Below are 18,427 nucleotides of genomic sequence, written 5' to 3'. Positions count from 1 at the left end.
CCTGAACGTTATGAAGAGTGATCAGATGAATTGCAATTAATTGCAAAGTCCCTCTTTTCCATGAAAATGACCTTAATCCCATAAAAAAAAACATTTCCACTGTATCTGTGAAGAACGCTTCGGGGCTCCCAAGAAAGTCCAGCAAGCCCCAGGAGCGTCTCCTACAGTTGATTCGGCTGCGGGATCGGGGCACCACCAGTGCGGAGATTGCTCAGGAATGGCAGCAGGCAGGTGTGAGGACATCGGCACACACAGTGAGGAGAAGACTTTTGAAGGATGGCCTGGTGTCTAGAAGGGTGGCAAAGAAGCCACTTCTCTACAGGAAAAACATCGGGGACAGACTGATATTCTGCAAAAGGTACAGGGATTGGACTGCTGAGGACTGGGGGAAAGGCATTTTCTCTGATGAATCCCCTTTCTGATTGTTTGGGGTATCCAGAAGAAACCTTGTCCGGAGAAGAAAAGGTGAGCGCCACCATCAGCCCTGGGTCATGCCAACAGTAGAGCATCCTGAGACCATTCATGGGTGGGGTTGCTTCTCAGACAAGGGAGTGGGCTCATTCAGAATTTCGCCTAAGAACACAGCCATGAATAAAGAATGGTACAAAAACTTCCTACGAGAGGAACTTCTCCCAACCATCCAAGAACAGTTTGGTGAGGAACAATGCCTTTTCCAACATGATGGAGCACCTTGCCATAAGGCAAAAGTGATGACTAAGTGGCTTGGGGAACAAAACATGAAAATTTTGGGTCCGTGCCCAAGAAACTCCCCAGACCTTAATCACATTAAGAACTTATGGTTAATCATCAAGAGGCGGGTGAACAAAAAAAACCCCACAGATTCTGACAAACTCCAAGCATTGATTATGCAAGAATGGGCGGCCAACAGTCAGGATGTGGCTCAGAAATTGAGTGATAACATGCCGGGGCGGATTGCAGAGGTCTTGATAAAGAAGGGTCACCACTGCAAATATTGACTCTTTGCAGAAACTTCATGTCATTATCAATAAAAGCTTTAGACGCTTATTAAATTCTTCTAATTATACTTCAGTATCCCATAGTAACATCTGACAAAAAGATCTAAAAACACTGAAGCAGCAGAATTTGTGAAAATGAATATTGGTGTCATTCTCAAAACTTTTCATATTGCTAATATAAATTGGTGTTATTTGAGTTTGGCTGCAGAAGTTTTCCCTTGTAGAGACCATTGAGTTCCCACAACTAGAGATCAGTTCACTGGTAACCTTTCCTTCTAGAAGGATATTTTCATTCAGAGATAGTTCTAGGGAGGAATGTAGCGGAGATAATGAATCAGGCAATCTTAAAGGGCGACTCCAACCAAAATCAATACATGTTTTCTGTGGGGTCGGTCAGTCCTGTTGTATAGACGGGGTCAGTCTCTTGTGGTCGGCCTCCATTATTTGCCCCCTCGGGGGAGGTGACTGAGGGAACCCAGAATTCTGGGGGAGATATATTCGGGGTCACTGAGATCTACAGATGGATAGCACAAGATTTCATACAATATCTGTTATGGGCGGAGCTATCTTTAGGTTCCTTTTTTCTGGTTTATGAATCGGAACTTTGGGGAATCTGTTTTACGGTTATTGTCCTAAATTGTCCCGACTCACGCACCTCTATGAATGCCCCTCCCCCGTACTTCCCCAGAGAGACGGGAACCTATAAACTACAGGACAAAAGGACAATTCTATTCCTTACAATGGATACTATCTCATGCGTTACCTACATCCTACAATGGCCTCTCTGCCCTAGTAAGAGATAGATAGATAGATAGATAGATAGATAGATAGATAGATAGATAGATAGATAGATAGATAGATAGATAGATAGATAGATAGATAGACAGTGATGGCCGGTCCATAAGAGGCGCAGGTGCCGTCCTCCTAATCTCGTGCGCCAGCCCCCAATCTACAAGCAGGGCCCTCTTATATTTTTCACTCTTTTTTATGTTGCAGCCATTTGCTAAAATCATTTAAGTTCATTTTTTTCCTCATTAATGTACACACAGCACCCCATATTATACACACAGCACTCCATATTGTACACACAGCCCCCCATATTGTACACACAGCCCCCCATATTGTACACACAGTGCCCCATATTGTACACACAGCACCCCATATTGTACACACAGTGCCCCATATTGTACACACAGCACCCCATATTATACACACAGCACCCCATATTATACACACAGCACCCCATATTGTACACACAGCCCCCCATATTGTACACACAGCCCCCCATATTGTACACACAGCCCCCCATATTGTACACACAGCACCCCATATTGTACACACAGTGCCCCATATTGTACACACAGCCCCCCATATTGTACACACAGCCCCCCATATTGTACACACAGCACCCCATATTATACACACAGCCCCCCATATTGTACACACAGCACCCCATATTGTACACAGCCCCCCATATTGTACACACAGCACCCCATATTATACACACAGCCCCTTGTACACATAGCACCCCATATTGTACACACAGCACCCCATATTGTACACACAGCACCTCATATTATACACACAGCACCCCATATTGTACACACAGCCCCCCATATTGTACACACAGCCCCCCATATTGTACACACAGCACCCCATATTGTACACACAGCACCCCATATTGTACACACAGCCCCCCATATTGTACACACAGCACCCCATATTGTACACACAGCACCCCATATTGTACACACAGCACCCCATATTGTACACACAGCACCTCATATTGTACACACAGCACCCCATATTGTACACACAGCCCCCCATATTGTACACACAGCACCCCATATTGACAGAAAAACACAGAATTGTTGACATTTTTGCAGATTTATTAAAAACGAAAAACTGAAATATCACATGGTCCTAAGTATTCAGACCCTTTGCTCAGTATTTAGTAGAAGCCCCTTTTGATGAGTCTTTTTGGGAAAGATACAACAAGTTTTTCACACCTGGATTTGGGGATCCTCTGCCATTCCTCCTTGCAGATCCTCTCCAGTTCTGTCAGGGGGGATGGTAAACGTTTTTGGACGGCCATTTTTAGGTCTCTCTAGAGATGCTCAATTGGGTTTAAGTCAGGGCTCTGGCTGGGCCATTCAAGAACAGTCACGGAGTTGTTGTGAAGCCACTCCTTCGTTATTTTAGCTGTGTGCTTAGGGTCATTGTCTTGTTGGAAGGTAAACCTTCGGCCCAGTCTGAGATCCTGAGTATTCTGGAGAAGGTTTTCTTCCAGGATATCCCTGTACTTGGCCGCATTTATCTTTCCCTCGATTGCAACCAGTCGTCCTGTCCCTGCAGCTGAAAAACACCCCCACAGCATGATGCTGCCACCACCATGCTTCACTGTTGGGACTGTATTGGACAGGTGATGAGCAGTGCCTGGTTTTCTCCACACATACCGCTTAGAATTAAGGCCAAAAAGTTCTATCTTGGTCTCATCAGACCAGAGAATCTTTTTTCTCACCATCTTGGAGTCCTTCAGGTGTTTTTTAGCAAACTCCATGCGGGCTTTCATGTGTCTTGCACTAAGGAGAGACTTCCGTCGGGCCACTCTGCCATAAAGCCCCGACTGGTGGAGGGCTGCAGTGATGGTTGACTTTCTACAACTTTCTCCCATTTCCTGACTGCATCTCTGGAGCTCAGCCACAGTGATCTTTGGGTTCTTCTTTACCTCTCTTACCAAGGCTCTTGGTCCCCGATAGCTCAGTTTGGCCGGACGGCCAGCTCTAGGAAGGGTTCTGGTCATCCCAAACGTCTTCCAGTTAAGGATTATGGAGGCCACTGTTCTCTTAGGAACCTTAAGTGCAGCAGAAATTTTTTTGTAACCTTGGCCAGATCTGTGCCTTGCCACAATTCTGTCTCTGAGCTCTTCAGGCAGTTCCTTTGACCTCATGATTCTCATTTGCTCTGACATGCACTGTGAGCTGTAAGGTCTTATATAGACAGGTGTGTGGCTTTCCTAATCAAGTCCAATCAGTATAATCAAACACAGCTGGACTCAAATGAAGGTGTAGAACCATCTCAAGGATGATCAGAAGAAATGGACAGCGCCTGAGTTATATATATGAGTGTCACAGCAAAGGGTCTGAATACTTAGGACCATGTGATATTTCAGTTTTTCGTTTTTAATAAATCAGCAAAAATGTCAACAATTCTGTGTTTTTCTGTCAATATGGGGTGCTGTGTGTACAATATGAGGTGCTGTGTGTACAATATGGGGTGCTGTGTGTACAATATGGGGGGCTGTGTGTACAATATGGGGGGCTGTGTGTACAATATGGGGAGCTGTGTGTACAATATGGGGAGCTGTGTGTACAATATGGGGTGCTGTGTGTACAATATGGGGTGCTGTGTGTACAATATGGGGGGCTGTGTGTACAATATGGGGTGATGTGTGTACAATATGGGGTGCTGTGTGTACAATATGGGGAGCTGTGTGTACAATATGGGGTGCTGTGTGTACAATATGGGGAGCTGTGTGTACAATATGGGGTGCTGTGTGTATAATATGGGGTGCTGTGTGTACAATATGGGGGCTGTGTGTACAATATGGGGGGCTGTGTGTACAATATGGGGGCTGTGTGTACAATATGGGGGGCTGTGTGTACAATATGGAGTGCTGTGTGTACAATATGGGGGGCTGTGTGTACAATATGGAGTGCTGTGTGTACAATATGGAGTGCTGTGTGTACATTAATGGGGAAAAAATTAAATTAAATTATTTTAGCAAATGGCTGCAATATAACAAAGAGTGAAAAATTGAAGGGGGTCTGAATACTTTCCATCCACACTATAGATAGATAGATAGATAGATAGATAGATAGATAGATAGATAGATGAACATTAGAGAAATAATATATATATATATATATATATATATATATATAAATTAGAGAGGGAAACATAAATAGATATAAACCGATAGATGGGTAATAAAGAAAGAAAGAAATATATATAAGATATATAAGTACATAGATACTATAAAGAGATAAATAGACAGACAGAAAGACAGAAGAAAAGAGATAAACATAAAGAATGATATATGGCATATACACCTCTGTGCTACATAATTTGCAGCCATCTCCTCCAATTACCTCTCCTCCACCCATGGCCTCATACTAAACAGATGGAAGGTTTTTCCAGTCCTGCGGATATAATGTAAAGTGATATATTTTCCATCTACAGATCCACAGCGCCACCCAGTGCCTCTCTGCTGTAATGACCCATCGGTAAGCAATCTTGACAAGTAGAAAAGTCTATATAGACAGAAGGATTAGCGATTGGTGTACTCTGTAAGATCAGTAAATATCCAACAGAATGAGAAAAAAAAACACCTAGACCTTATATTTATGAGAAACCCGTCTATAAAACAGGTGTTACAGAGGTACGGCTTCTCTTTGATGTGATCCGGGCCTTTGGTCAAAATTGGGAGATCATAATAAAAGGAGGAGATTTAGTGTAAGGGGGGACTGGGGGGAGGGGGGGGTATAGATGTTGGCAGGCTGTAGTAGAGAAAGGGGGTATCATTTCTGTGTGCGGGGATGATTCTGATGACACCCCCTCTAAGGAGAGGTTTTGGTGGCGATGGCCCCCATTGCAGAGAAGAAGAGACACTATGATGGCATCTAAGACTTTACTTCATTCACCGCACTCTATCCCCACCATTCCCATAGAAAAAAATAATTAGAGATACATTGGGCATCCCTGTTACAACTGTCCTGTTGCTAGCCAATTTTACACTACTGTATCCTCTGCAGTATCATATTTACTGCAATAAAACCTCAGCCTGTGCTCATTGTCTCAAGTAAATTGGGGCCTAGCCTTGTTCATTCAAATGGTCCTGCTGATGGCCATTTTAACCTTGTAGGGTCTTCTGCAGTTTTTAAATCGCTTGTAAACCTTTGTGTTTTTTCACGCTAATGCATCCTATGCATTAAGGGGAAAAAATCACCTGGCAGTGACCGGCCCTCCCAGCCCAGCCCCAACCCCCACCCCCGTTTTACTTACCTGAGCCCTGGAACTTGACCTGGCGGGGACGCGCTGTCCCTCTGCTGGGGGTTCTCGGCTCTTGATTCGATAAATTGATAGCAGCGCAGCCATTGGCTCCCGCTGCTGTCAATCAAATCCAATGAAGCGGGCTCAAGGGGGTGGGGCCAAGTCATACAGTTGTATGCAAAAGTTTAGGAACCCCTGACAATTTCCATGATTGTCACCTATAAATATTTGGGTGTTTGGATCAGCAATTTCATTTTGATCTATCAAATTACTGAAGGACACAGTAACATTTCAGTAATGAAATGAGGTTTATTGGATTACCAGAAAATGCGCAATATGCATCAAAACAAAATTAGACAGGTGCATAAATTTGGGCACCCTTGTCATTTTGTTGATTTGAATACCTGTAACTACTTAGCACCGATTAATTGGAACACACGATTGGTTTGGTGAGCTCATTAAGCCTTGAACTTCGTAGACAGGTGCATCCAATCATGAGAAAAGGTATTTAAGGTAGCCAATTGCAAGTTGTTGTTCTCTTTGACTCTACTCTGAAGATTGACAACATGGGGGGACCTCAAAACAACTCTCAAATGACCTGAAAACAAAGATTGTTCTACATTATGGTTTAGGGGAAGGCTACAAAAAGTTATGGCAGAGATCTAAGCCGTCAGTGTCCACTGTGAGGAACATAGTGAGGAAATGGAAGACCACAAGCACGGTTCTTGTTAAGGCCAGAAGTGGCAGGCCACATAAAATACTGGAGAGGCGAAGGATGGTGAGAACGGTCAAAAACAGCCCACGGACCACCTCCAAAGACCTTCAACATCAACTTTCTGCAGATGGTGTCACTGTGGATCCTTCAACAATTCAGCGCACTTTTCACAGGGAGAAGCTGTATGGGAGAGTGATGCGAGAGAAGCCTTTTCTGCACACACACCACAAAGGGAGTCGCTTGAGGTATGCAAACGCACATTTGGACAAGCCAGCTTAATTTTGGAATATGGTGCTGTGTACTGATGAAACAAAGATTGAGTTATTTGGTCATAAAAAGGGGCGTTATGCATGGCGGCAAAAGAACACAGCATTCTAAGAAAAACACCTGCTACCCACAGTAAAATTTGGTGGAGGTTCCATCATGCTGTGGGGCTGTGTGGCCAGTGCCGGTACTGGGAATCTGGTAAAGTTGAGGGTCTCATGGATTCCACTCAATATCAGCAGATTCTTGAGAATAATGTTGAGGAATCAGTCACAAAGTTACGCTGGGGCTGGATATTTCAACAAGACAACGACCCAAAACACGGCTCAAAATCTACTCGGGCATTTATGCAGTGGAACAAGTACAATGCTCTGGAATGGCCATCCCAGTCTCCAGACCTGAATATCATTGAACATCTATGGGGTGATTTGAAGCGGGCTGTCCATGCTCGGCAACCATCAAACCTAACTGAACTGGAGATGTTTTGTAAGGAGGAATGGTCCAAAATACATTCATCCAGAATCCAGACACTCATTACAGACTATAGGAAGGTCTAGAGGCCGTTATTTCTGCTAAAGGAGGCTCTACTAAATATTGATGTGATTTTTCTGTTGGGGTGCCCAAATTTATGCACCTCTCTAATTTCGTTTTGATGCATATTGCGCATTTACTGTGAAGCGCACTACCCCCGTAGGAGCTGCTGTGTAGTTCATTCTTTTCCAATAGTGTGATCCCGTTACCCCCCTTCACTGCATAAATCATACAGCAAACACTCCGAAACAATAAAACATTAACTTTATTCTCTCCATTGATGCATAACAGAAAGAATGTGAGTAGATCCTCCAGAAATGTGAGCTGCCTTCATAACTTGGTTCCTGTAATGGTCTGCATATCTTCTCCCTCCTGTTTACTACTACTTCCCAACCGCACAGCATTTCTAAATTTAAGTCCAAAGAACAATACTCTGAATAGAGTTCCTAGACAGACTGTTAGGATTTCTCCCGGGTGATAACTATTTAAGACTTCACGGTCAGCTCCTTAACACCCTCAGTCTTTGGAATTACTGTTCCCCTGGGTTTACACTCACACAGGGGCGGACTGACAATTGAGCCACTCGGGCACTGCCCAAGGGCCCTGGGCCACTAGGGGGCCCCATCAGGGTTGCCAGCCTCAGTAAAACCAGGGACAGTATGTATAAATCTGTGTTTTTTTTACATCTGTCTGTGTATACTGTGTGTACATGTGTGTGTGTATACTGTGTGATTGTATACTGTGTGTGTGTATACTGTGTGTGTGTATATTGTGTGGCCCCATAACCTCTGATTGCCTCGGGGCCCCATAATCTCCTATTGCCTGGGGGCCCCATGAGTTATCAGTCCACCACTGCATTCACGTGTACCTCTGAGCAACCGTCCATGCTTGCCATAGAGGATCCTCTCCCAGCCCTTCTTCTGTTGGTAATAGCAACCTCCTCCTGTTAAATATTGCAGATCCCTTCTGTTATCTCCTCCATTTCTCCTCCTTACAAGGCACGTTCCCCTCCCCGGAGGGGAGAGCTCTTGAGCTGCACCAGCTTTCACATACTGCCTCCCTCTGCTATTCCTTTCCCATCAGCCAGCCTCCCTTGAGCATGTGACCCACAGTTTATATAGGCCCGAAAGCCGGTGTACAGACCCCGGAACTTAGTACAGGGATGGTGGGAAACTGCCATTCCGCTCCTTGACAGTGAGGTGTGAGGTTTCTAGTTCCTTTGCTCCTGTGCTTCCAGAGACCAGGGGCTAGAGTTGCTCCTCTGCCCCAGGAGTGATGCTGGATCCTGGGGAGGACCCTGGTGGAGGCCCCCTGGATAGGCCTCAGCCTGTGGACGACACTGGGCCTGGCCCAAGGAAAGATGAGTCCCTGTCTGCCTTTAGACGGAGGGTTATTGAAACGTTGAAGCGGATTGAGAAGGAAGAGGAGAAATTGGTAGCTTTGAAAAATGAATTTAAAAAGAAAAAGCAGATTTGTGCCAAAGTGTTCAGCAAGAAAAGACAAGCTCTGAGGCCTGAGCTGAAAGACCTGGAACAAGCTCTGCGGAAGCAGAAAGAACTGGTGAGTTCTCTGAAGGAGAATAGTGGAGCATTTAAAGAAAAATATAAGAATGAAGAAAGATTCACCAAAATGAGAAGAGGAGCCGCTTCCTGCATGGAGGGTGAGGAGACCAGTGAGGAGATGCAGGTACAGACAGCAGAGAGTGAGAAAGTGGGCCCGGAGGATGAGCCCAGCTCTTCAACACCTCAGACATCTGCTGAGCCCTCAATGGTGGAGGCCTCTGTCCCCTTCACTCCCCAGCAATGTGGAACATCTGAGCAGGAGGTTGAAGGTTCTGCCATGCTGGATTTCATCAATAAACTTGAATCCCCTCCAGGTGTGGCTTCCCAGGATGGTGAGGAAAAGATGGACGCCGTTCCTAGCCCTGTGGAAGAAAGACCTGTGGAGAGACAAGGTGCAGGTACAGTGTGTGTGCAGGAGGATGGTGTGAACTTTAATGATAATGTGCTTGCTGAGGGTTGTAGTGCTGCAGGCAGTCAGCCCAGACCCATAGACAATGTACAACATGCAATAACATCTGCTAATAACTGTCAGATTCAGTCTGCAGAGAGGTCCATGGACAATACAGAGACTTTGCCTGGACCAGGCACAGCGGCTGTTCCTGTGAATGGTGGAGGAGATGGTGGGTGCAGTAGTGCTACAACTTTCCAGGAGTCTGCAGCAGCCATGAGTGTGATTGATCCCAGAAAAGAAACTGTGTGTTCGGGGAGCGGGAGGGTCCTGCCTCTGCTAATCAGAAGACTGCTATCCCAGCTGATTCAGACTCTCTGCCAGCAGGTTTGATTGTGTCTAAGGACAAGACTGCAAATGCTGCTGGTGTAAGAAAAACTTATGCTGGTGTTGCTGCTACAGGATCTGGGAAGGGGCAGCAAGCAGGGAAGGAGCATGAAAATGGTTTATCTTCCTCCCTGTTTAAAAGGAGGAATGTTGTGCAGTTAAAATGGGAAGGCGGTGGAATCCCCCCACATAGGAGGACAGTGGTGGATAAGATTCTGCAGATGAGGTTTACACCCACAGATATCTTCGCCATGATCAGTCCGGCAGGTTCCTATGAGTATGATTTGTCCTTTATCCGTCCGGAGTCTTTGGACATATTTTGGGAGAAGTATGAGCACATGTGTAGGGGCCTGCCGGACTGGAAAGGGCTCATCCCAAAGCTTGTTTCACGCCAGCCCCTCATTAAAATGGTCACAATTTTGGTCCGCAATGAGTCCATACCGCAAGGGGATTTAACTGTTTGAGAAGGTATGGAGACGTCCGAGCCCCCTAAAAAAGATTGTGGATGATCGGGGAATATGGACGGGGGGATGGTCTGTGCAGCTAAAATTAAAGGTCGTTGATAATGTTGTCCAGCATCTGCCATCCTCAGCTTTCCTGTGGAGGGACAGGCTGACCATCTTCTATCCAGGCCAGACAAAGCTCTGCAATAAGTATGGAGATAAAGGGCATCTTGCATCCTCCTGTCCAGTGATGAAGTGCTCTCTGTGTCAGGGTATAGGACATTTGGCAAAGGACTGTACTATCATCAGGTGTAATCTGTGCAATGCGGTGGGACATCCTTATAGTCAGTGTCCTGAGGCAATGCACAACAAGCCTGAGCTCATGAGAGAGTTCTTCCGCCTGGACATGGAGGATGCTCAGAGCTCAGCAGCTGGGGTGCCTGTGAGTCCATCTGAGTCTGTGCTAATACCTAATGTGTCTCCCCAGTCTGTGGTGCCCCAGTCTGTGCCAATACCTAATGTGTCTCCCCAGTCTGTGATGCCCCAGTCTGTGCCAATACCTAATGTGTCTGTGTCTCCCCAGTCTGTGCATTTACCTAGTGTGCCCGTGTCTTCTGTAGGTAAGGTATCACTTGCCGAAAATGTGTCCAATCCTTCTGTGTCTTCTAAAATTGCAGAGGCAGCAAGAGGTGCTGAGGCAGGTGCGTCAGGTGTGGTGCCAATCCCCCTCCCCCGACGCTGCAGGGTTTCTATTGAGGATCGTGGGGTGCAGAGGAGTGGGGAGGATGGTGGAGAGGCTGGCCTGGTGGTAGATAAGGGAAGGGGGAGTGGGGGGGAGGGGGGTGAAGGGGAGGATAGGTGTGTGGAGGCTGTTGAGTCTGGTTTGTCTAAGGATGATATGGAGTAGTTGGAGGATAGGAGGAGGAGGGGCAAAAGAAGGAAAAAAAGGTGTTCAGTTACCTTAAATCCTAAAGTTTTGCCTTTGGAAAATAAGTTTAAGGTCATGTCAGATGATGAGTGGGACTCATTGAGTTCTGCATCCTCTATGGAGGATGAGTGCCAGGGTGCAATGAAGCGCGCTGGTTCTCCAGGGAGAGGAAGTAGTCAGGCTAAGAAACGGCTGCCTCAACTACCCTAATGGCAGTTCCCACTCCGTTAAAAGTGGCAACCATTAATGTTGCCAGCTTAAGATCAGTAAGTGCTCGTCATATGGCCTTATTTTTGCTCAGCGAGTTTGATGCTGACATTTTGTTTTTGCAAGAAACCCATCTGAGTAGTCTGGCCAATATACATCTGGCAAAGAAGGAGTGGAGACGTGGTCCCTCATTTTGGTCTCTTGCGGCCGAGCCTTACAGCTGAGTTGCAGTCCTTTTTTCTGGTATGGTAACGTGCCGGCGGGTAATTGAGGTAGAGATAGGGAGATGCACGGTCTTAGACGTCTCTGTGAAGGGGCGGGACTTGCGCCTGATTAACATCTATGGTCCCCAGACGAAGTGGAACAGGAAATGCCTCTACAAAGATTAAGCCTTTTCTTTTTACGGCCCAGCAGGTTATCTTTGGAGATGATTTCAACACCATTACTAGGTCTAAAGACAGGAGAGGTTTCAGAGATAAGCTGGGCTATGACACCCTTTTTCTTAATGTGATAGTTAGGGAAGCAGGTCTGGTAGATGCGCACATTAAGCGCTGCCCAGACAGCACGGGGTTCACTTTTCAGTGAGGTAGTAGTCAGAGTAGGATAGATAGGTTTTTTTTTAAAGGGAGACTCCGCTTTTTCTGCACCTGTGTGTCGGGCAGTGGAGTTTTCTGATCACTGTATTCTATATGTGACTCTGAATGCCCCAGACATGCCACCTAGGGGGAGGGGTATCTGGAGATTGAATTCGGCCCTCCTAGAAGATGAGAGAGTAAGACAATCCTTTGAGGATTTTTTTCAAGCACAGGTAACGATCCTAGACTTTTGCAACAGAAAGTCAGAATGGTGGGAGCTTGTTAAACAGCGGACTATTGGGCTTTTCAAGGCCATAGGAAGAAAGAAGCAGCAAGATAAGTATATCACCTACCAGCGTTTGCGGAGGAAACTTGACCGCCTTGTTTCGAATGGAGGAGATTCTGGGGTGATCTCTGAGGTGAAGCTCCTCCTTAGGAGACATCAATATGACCGGCACGCCTCTTTGGTTCAGGAGAGGGATTACAGGAAATACCATTCGCCTGACCCTTACCAGTATTGTAAACAGAGCGTAGCAGTTAAGACGGTTATTGGCCCGAGGGACAGTACGGGCTCTCTGACGAAGTCTAGGTCAGGGATCCTGGAGGTTGTCAGGTCATACTATGTCGATCCCCTGGGAGGAAGGAACCTTGATCGGACAAGGATGTTGGGTTTTTTGGACTCTACACCAGGACTGGAAAGTAATGTTCCTTTGATGAATTTGACAGATGAAATCACTGCAGATGAGGTAATCCAGGCTATTGATAAACTAGCCATCAAGAAAACGCCAGGGCCAGATGGTTTGACAGCTGAATTTTATAAATGTTTTAAGACGATCCTGGCTCCCTACCTTGCGGAGGTTTTTAATGGCTGTTTGAATGAGGGTTCTCTCCCTCCCTCCATGAGGCAATCTGCAGTGATCCTTCTGTCAAAGGGTAAAGATCCTTCGATGATTGAGAATTGGCGCCCTATTAGCCTTCTTAATGTCGATAGAAAGATACTGGCAAAGATTTTCTTCTGGCGATTATCACCAGTTGCAGGCAATTTGTTGTCCCGCCACCAGCACTGTTCGGTCCAAGGTAGAAGCACTTTCTCAGCTGTGTTAGCTGTCCGGGAGGCCTTGGAGCGTTGTAGGGCTGCTGGTTGGGGTAAATTTTTGCTGACATTGGATCAGGCTAAGGCCTTTGATTGGGTTAATCATGAGTACTTGTGGCTCCTTCTTGACAAATATGGCCTGGAGGGGGGTTTCATTGATTGGCTCAAGATTTTGTACAAAGGGGCTGAAAGCTTTCCTCTGGTTAATGGTTGGGTCGGGCAGCCCTTTGCGGTCGGCTCGGGTGTGTGTCAGGGGTGTCCATTGAGTCCTCTGCTATATGTGTTTGCAATCGACCCCTTCATTAGAAGGCTAGAGAGTGGACCGTTGTGTGGGGTACCTTTGGACATCGCTGGTGAGCCTCCTTTGAAGGTTGTGGCCTATGCTGATGATGTTTCTGTTTTTATCTCTGGGACTGCAGAGGCGCAGGAGGTGGTCTCAGTGATAGGGCAGTATGCAGAGGCATTAGGTTCAAATGTCAACCAGGACAAGTGTGGTGAAGCTTTCTGGATGGGCGTGGAAGGTGAGAGCTTTGTTCTCCCGGATGACTTCCCGGAGCCCCAACAAAAAATTTGAGTTCTAGGCATTGAATTCGGCCCAGGTGACCATGGTCATGCAAATTGGGTGAACAGGCTGGAGAATGCCGATGCCAAGGTGGCAAACTGGAAAGGTTGACAGCTTTCCTTGAGGGAAAAGGTTGATCTGATCAAGACTTACCTGATTCGGATTTTTCTGTATGTCAGTTTTGTTTGCGTTTTGCCAGTTTCTCTCTATACCAGGATCTATAGTTGTTTCTTCCAGCTGTTATGGGGGAACAGAATAAACCTTGTCAAAAGGAATGTGACTTACCTTCCTAGGCGGAAGGGTGGTCTAGGGATGGTCAACCCTGTAGTCTTTTTCTCTCTAATGTTTGTGAAGTACAATCTTGGTAACATGTTGGCAGAGAGACCGCCTGGGTGGGTTGGTATTTTCCAGTCCTGGTTTAGGCCCTTTCTGCGAGACTGGGAAAATGGTGGGCCAGTGAAAAGCCTGAGGGTCAAGCATGAACAGCTCCTGGCTTATGTTGCCCCGTGTTTGAAAATGCTTCAGCAGTGGCAAGTAACAGCAGGAGAAGTCAGATCTCTTCCAAGGAAACTTCTTGAGAAGCGGATCATGAGCTCTGCTTTTTGCGAGCCACTGGCCTTGAGGGATTGCCCAAGCCTGGTTTTGGGGGTGGGTTTGCGATTGATTAATTTGGAGAGAATCCCAATGAAGTTTAGGGATCAGGCTTGACTTGCCTTTCATGGAAAACTATATGTGAAGGGCAACTTGAAGTTTCTTTCCATGAGTGATCGGGGCTGCCCGAGAGTGGAGTGTGGAGGAGTGGTGGAGTCCATGGATCACTTTCTACTTCAATGCCCTTTTAATATAGAGGTGTACAAGAGGGTGGGGAGAGTTCTGAGTATACCCTTCCTCCCCCATATGAGTTATGCAGAGTGGGTGTATGGGGCATTCCAGACTCGTCGGGATTATGATTTGGAAACACTTTTTTTAGTTAGTCTAGTAGTCCGTTATTTCACGTGGAGTGCACGGTGTCAGGTATCCTTACGGAGTAAAATCCTCCCTGTGGAAGTGGTGGTGCAGGACATTCTGGGTGAGGTTGGGAAGATTCAGGGTCTTGAGAAAGGCAGGTGGCAGCAGGAGGCCTGGATAAGGGTGTGGAGGAATATCAGGACTGTGCAGCTGCTGCCTGTTGATCTCGGGGTGTGCGGCTTTTCTTTGTATTCTTGATTCACTCCCCTAGATTTTCAAGATGAAATATATTTTTGATAAAAGGCTACATGCATGGTGACGGTGATGTTCCTTAGTCTGGCTCTCCCGTAGGGATTGTGTTGTGCGCAATTTGGTTTGTACCATTTATTATACTCTTGTTTTGTAGAATCATATTCAATTCTTTTGTAAATATGTTTTATTTATTTATTATGGTTTTATTGTATAGAGGTTGTTGTTTGTAAGATTTTCAATAAACAAAATTAACCCCTCATAATGGGCACAGCGGGTGTACAGACCCGGGAACTCAGCACAGGGATGGTGGGAACCCCTCATAATGGACACAGCAGGTGTACAGACCCGGGAACTCAGCACAGGGATGGTGGGAACCTCTCATAATGGACACAGCAGGTGTACAGACCCGGGAACTCAGCACAGGGATGGTGAGAACCCCTCATAATGGACACAGCAGGTGTACAGACCCGGGAACTCAGCACAGGGATGGTGGGAACCCCTCATAATGGGCACAGCAGGTGTAGAGACCCGAGAACTCAGCACAGGGATGGTGGGAACCCCTCATAATGGGCACAGCAGGTGTACAGACCTGGGAACTCAGCACAGGGATGGTGGGAACCCCTCATAATGGGCACAGCAGGTGTACAGACCCCGGAACTCAGCACAGGGATGGTGGGAACCCCTCATAATGGGCACAGCGGGTGTACAGACCCCGGAACTCAGCACAGGGATGGTGGGAACCCCTCATAATGGGCACAGCGGGTGTACAGACCCGGGAACTTAGCACAGGGATGGTGGGAACCCCTCATAATGAGCAAAGCGGGTGTACAGACCCGGGAACTCAGCACAGGGATGGTGGTAATCTCTCATAATGGGCACACCGGGTGTACAGACCTGGGAACTCAGCACAGGGATGATGGGAACCCCTCATAATGGGCACAGCGGGTGTACAAACCCGGGAACTCAGCACAGGGATGATGGGAACCCCTCATAATGAGCAAAGCGGGTGTACAGACCCGGGAACTCAGCACAGGGATGGTGGGAACCCCTCATAATGGGCACAGCGGGTGTACAGACCTGGGAACTCAGCACATGGATGGTGGGAACCCCTCATAATGGGCACAGCGGGTGTACAGACCCGGGAACTCAGCACAGGGATGATGGGAACCCCTCATAATGAGCAAAGCGGGTGTACAGACCCGGGAACTCAGCACAGGGATGGTGAGAACCCCTCATAATGGGCACAGCGGGTGTACAGACCCGGGAACTCAGCACAGGGATGGTGAGAACCCCTCATAATGGGCACAGCGGGTGTACAGACCCGGGAACTCAGCGCAGGGATGGTGGGAACCCCTCATAATGGGCACAGCGGGTGTACAGACCCGGGAACTCAGCACAGGGATGATGGGAACCCCTCATAATGAGCAAAGCGGGTGTACAGACCCAGGAACTCAGCACAGGGATGGTGGTAATCTCTCATAATGGGCACAGCGGGTGTACAGACCCAGGAACTCAGCACAGGGATGGTGGGAATCCTTCATAATGGGCACAGCAGGTGTACAGACCCGGGAACTCAGCACAGGGATGATGGGAACCCCTCATAATTGGCACAGCGGGTGTACAGACCCAGGAACTCAGCACAGGGATGGTGGGAATCCTTCATAATGGGCACAGCGGGTGTACAGACCCCGGAACTCAGCACAGGGATGGTGGTAACCTCTCATAATGGGCACAGCGGGTGTACAGACCCGGGAACTCAGCACAGGGATGGTAGGAATCCTTCATAATGGGCACAGCGGGTGTACAGACCTAGGAACTCAGCACAGGGATGGTGGGAACCCCTCATAATGGGCACAGGTGTAGAGACCCGGGAACTCAGCACAGGGATGGTAGGAATCCTTCATAATGGGCACAGCAGGTGTACAGACCTAGGAACTCAGCACAGGGATGGTGGGAACCCCTCATAATGGGCACAGCAGGTGTGTACAGACCCGGGAACTCAGCACAGGGATGGTAGGAATCCTTCATAATGGGCACAGCGGGTGTACAGACCCGGGAACTCAGCACAGGGATGATGGGAACCCCTCATAATGGGCACAGCAGGTGTGTACAGACCCGGGAACTCAGCACAGGGATGGTAGGAATCCTTCATAATGGGCACAGCGGGTGTACAGACCCGGGAACTCAGCACAGGGATGATGGGAACCCCTCATAATGGGCACAGGTGTACAGACCCCGGAACTCAGCACAGGGATGGTGGGAACCCCTCATAATGGGCACAGCGGGTGTACAGACCCGGGAACTCAGCACAGGGATGGTAGGAATCCTTCATAATGGGCACAGCGGGTGTACAGACCCGGGAACTCAGCACAGGGATGGTGGGAACCCCTCATAATGGGCACAGATGTAGAGACCCGGGAACTCAGCACAGGGATGGTGGGAACCCCTCATAATGGGCACAGCAGGTGTGTACAGACCCGGGAACTCAGCACAGGGATGGTGGGAACCCCTCACAATGGGCACAGCAGGTGTACAGACCCGGGAACTCAGCACAGGGATAATGGGAACCCCTCATAATGGGCACAGAAGGTGTACAGACCCCGGAACTCAGCACAGGGATGGTGGGAACCCCTCATAATGGGCACAGCGGGTGTACAGACCCGGGAACTCAGCACAGGGATGGTGGGAACCCCTCATAATGGGCACAGCGGGTGTACAGACCCGGGAACTCAGCACAGGAATGGTGGGAACCCCTCATAATGGGCACAGCGGGTGTACAGACCCGGGAACTCAGCACAGGGATGGTGGGAACCCCTTATAATGAGTGCAGGTGTACAGACCCAGGAACTCAGCACAGGGTGTCACCAACAGGGTGGTGACACAGGTGGTAGGGTATTTTAATAAAAGTGGAGTTTTCCTTTAAATGCCATTTCACAATCATTGACGGTAACATGAACCGAGCATTGCAGCAGAATGTGATATGAAAAGTATCACGCTAAGAAAAAGACGGAATAAAAAAAGAAAAAACATTTGAAGGTAAAGGCGAATCATTTTATAGAGAGGAGATAAAAGGCAGCCTTCATCTTTGTTTCTAAGTAAATTGCTGTTCAATCTGATTCCACTCACTGGTAATCGGAGACGCGGAGCGCCGCAGATGAAGAAATCCGACATCATTTTCTGGAGACGGAGTCATATATTTGGGAAGTGTTCCGTAATTGCATGGATGCACTTTAGTAGATTATGAGATAGATGCAGTGTTGTCATGGCAACCAAATGCCGAGGATAAAATACAAAGTGAAGTCAACCCTAGCAACCGGGAATGTCAGATTTCAGGATACGACATTACGGGGCGGTCCGATGTGCCGATGGAAACCGAAGGACATGGCAAGCACATGGCTTTAATGATAAATAAAAAAAAGACGTATGATCTAACATGGTGTAATAAAAATAAATAAAACTAACATATATTTAAACTTTTTTTAATTAAAATGATATATAGAAAAAAAAAGGAAATAAAATAATATACAATGTTACAATGTTTGC

Source organism: Aquarana catesbeiana, linkage group LG11 (assembly GCF_042186555.1).
Source record: "Aquarana catesbeiana isolate 2022-GZ linkage group LG11, ASM4218655v1, whole genome shotgun sequence".
NCBI lineage: Eukaryota > Metazoa > Chordata > Amphibia > Anura > Ranidae > Aquarana > Aquarana catesbeiana.
This window is presented reverse-complemented; position numbering follows the sequence as displayed.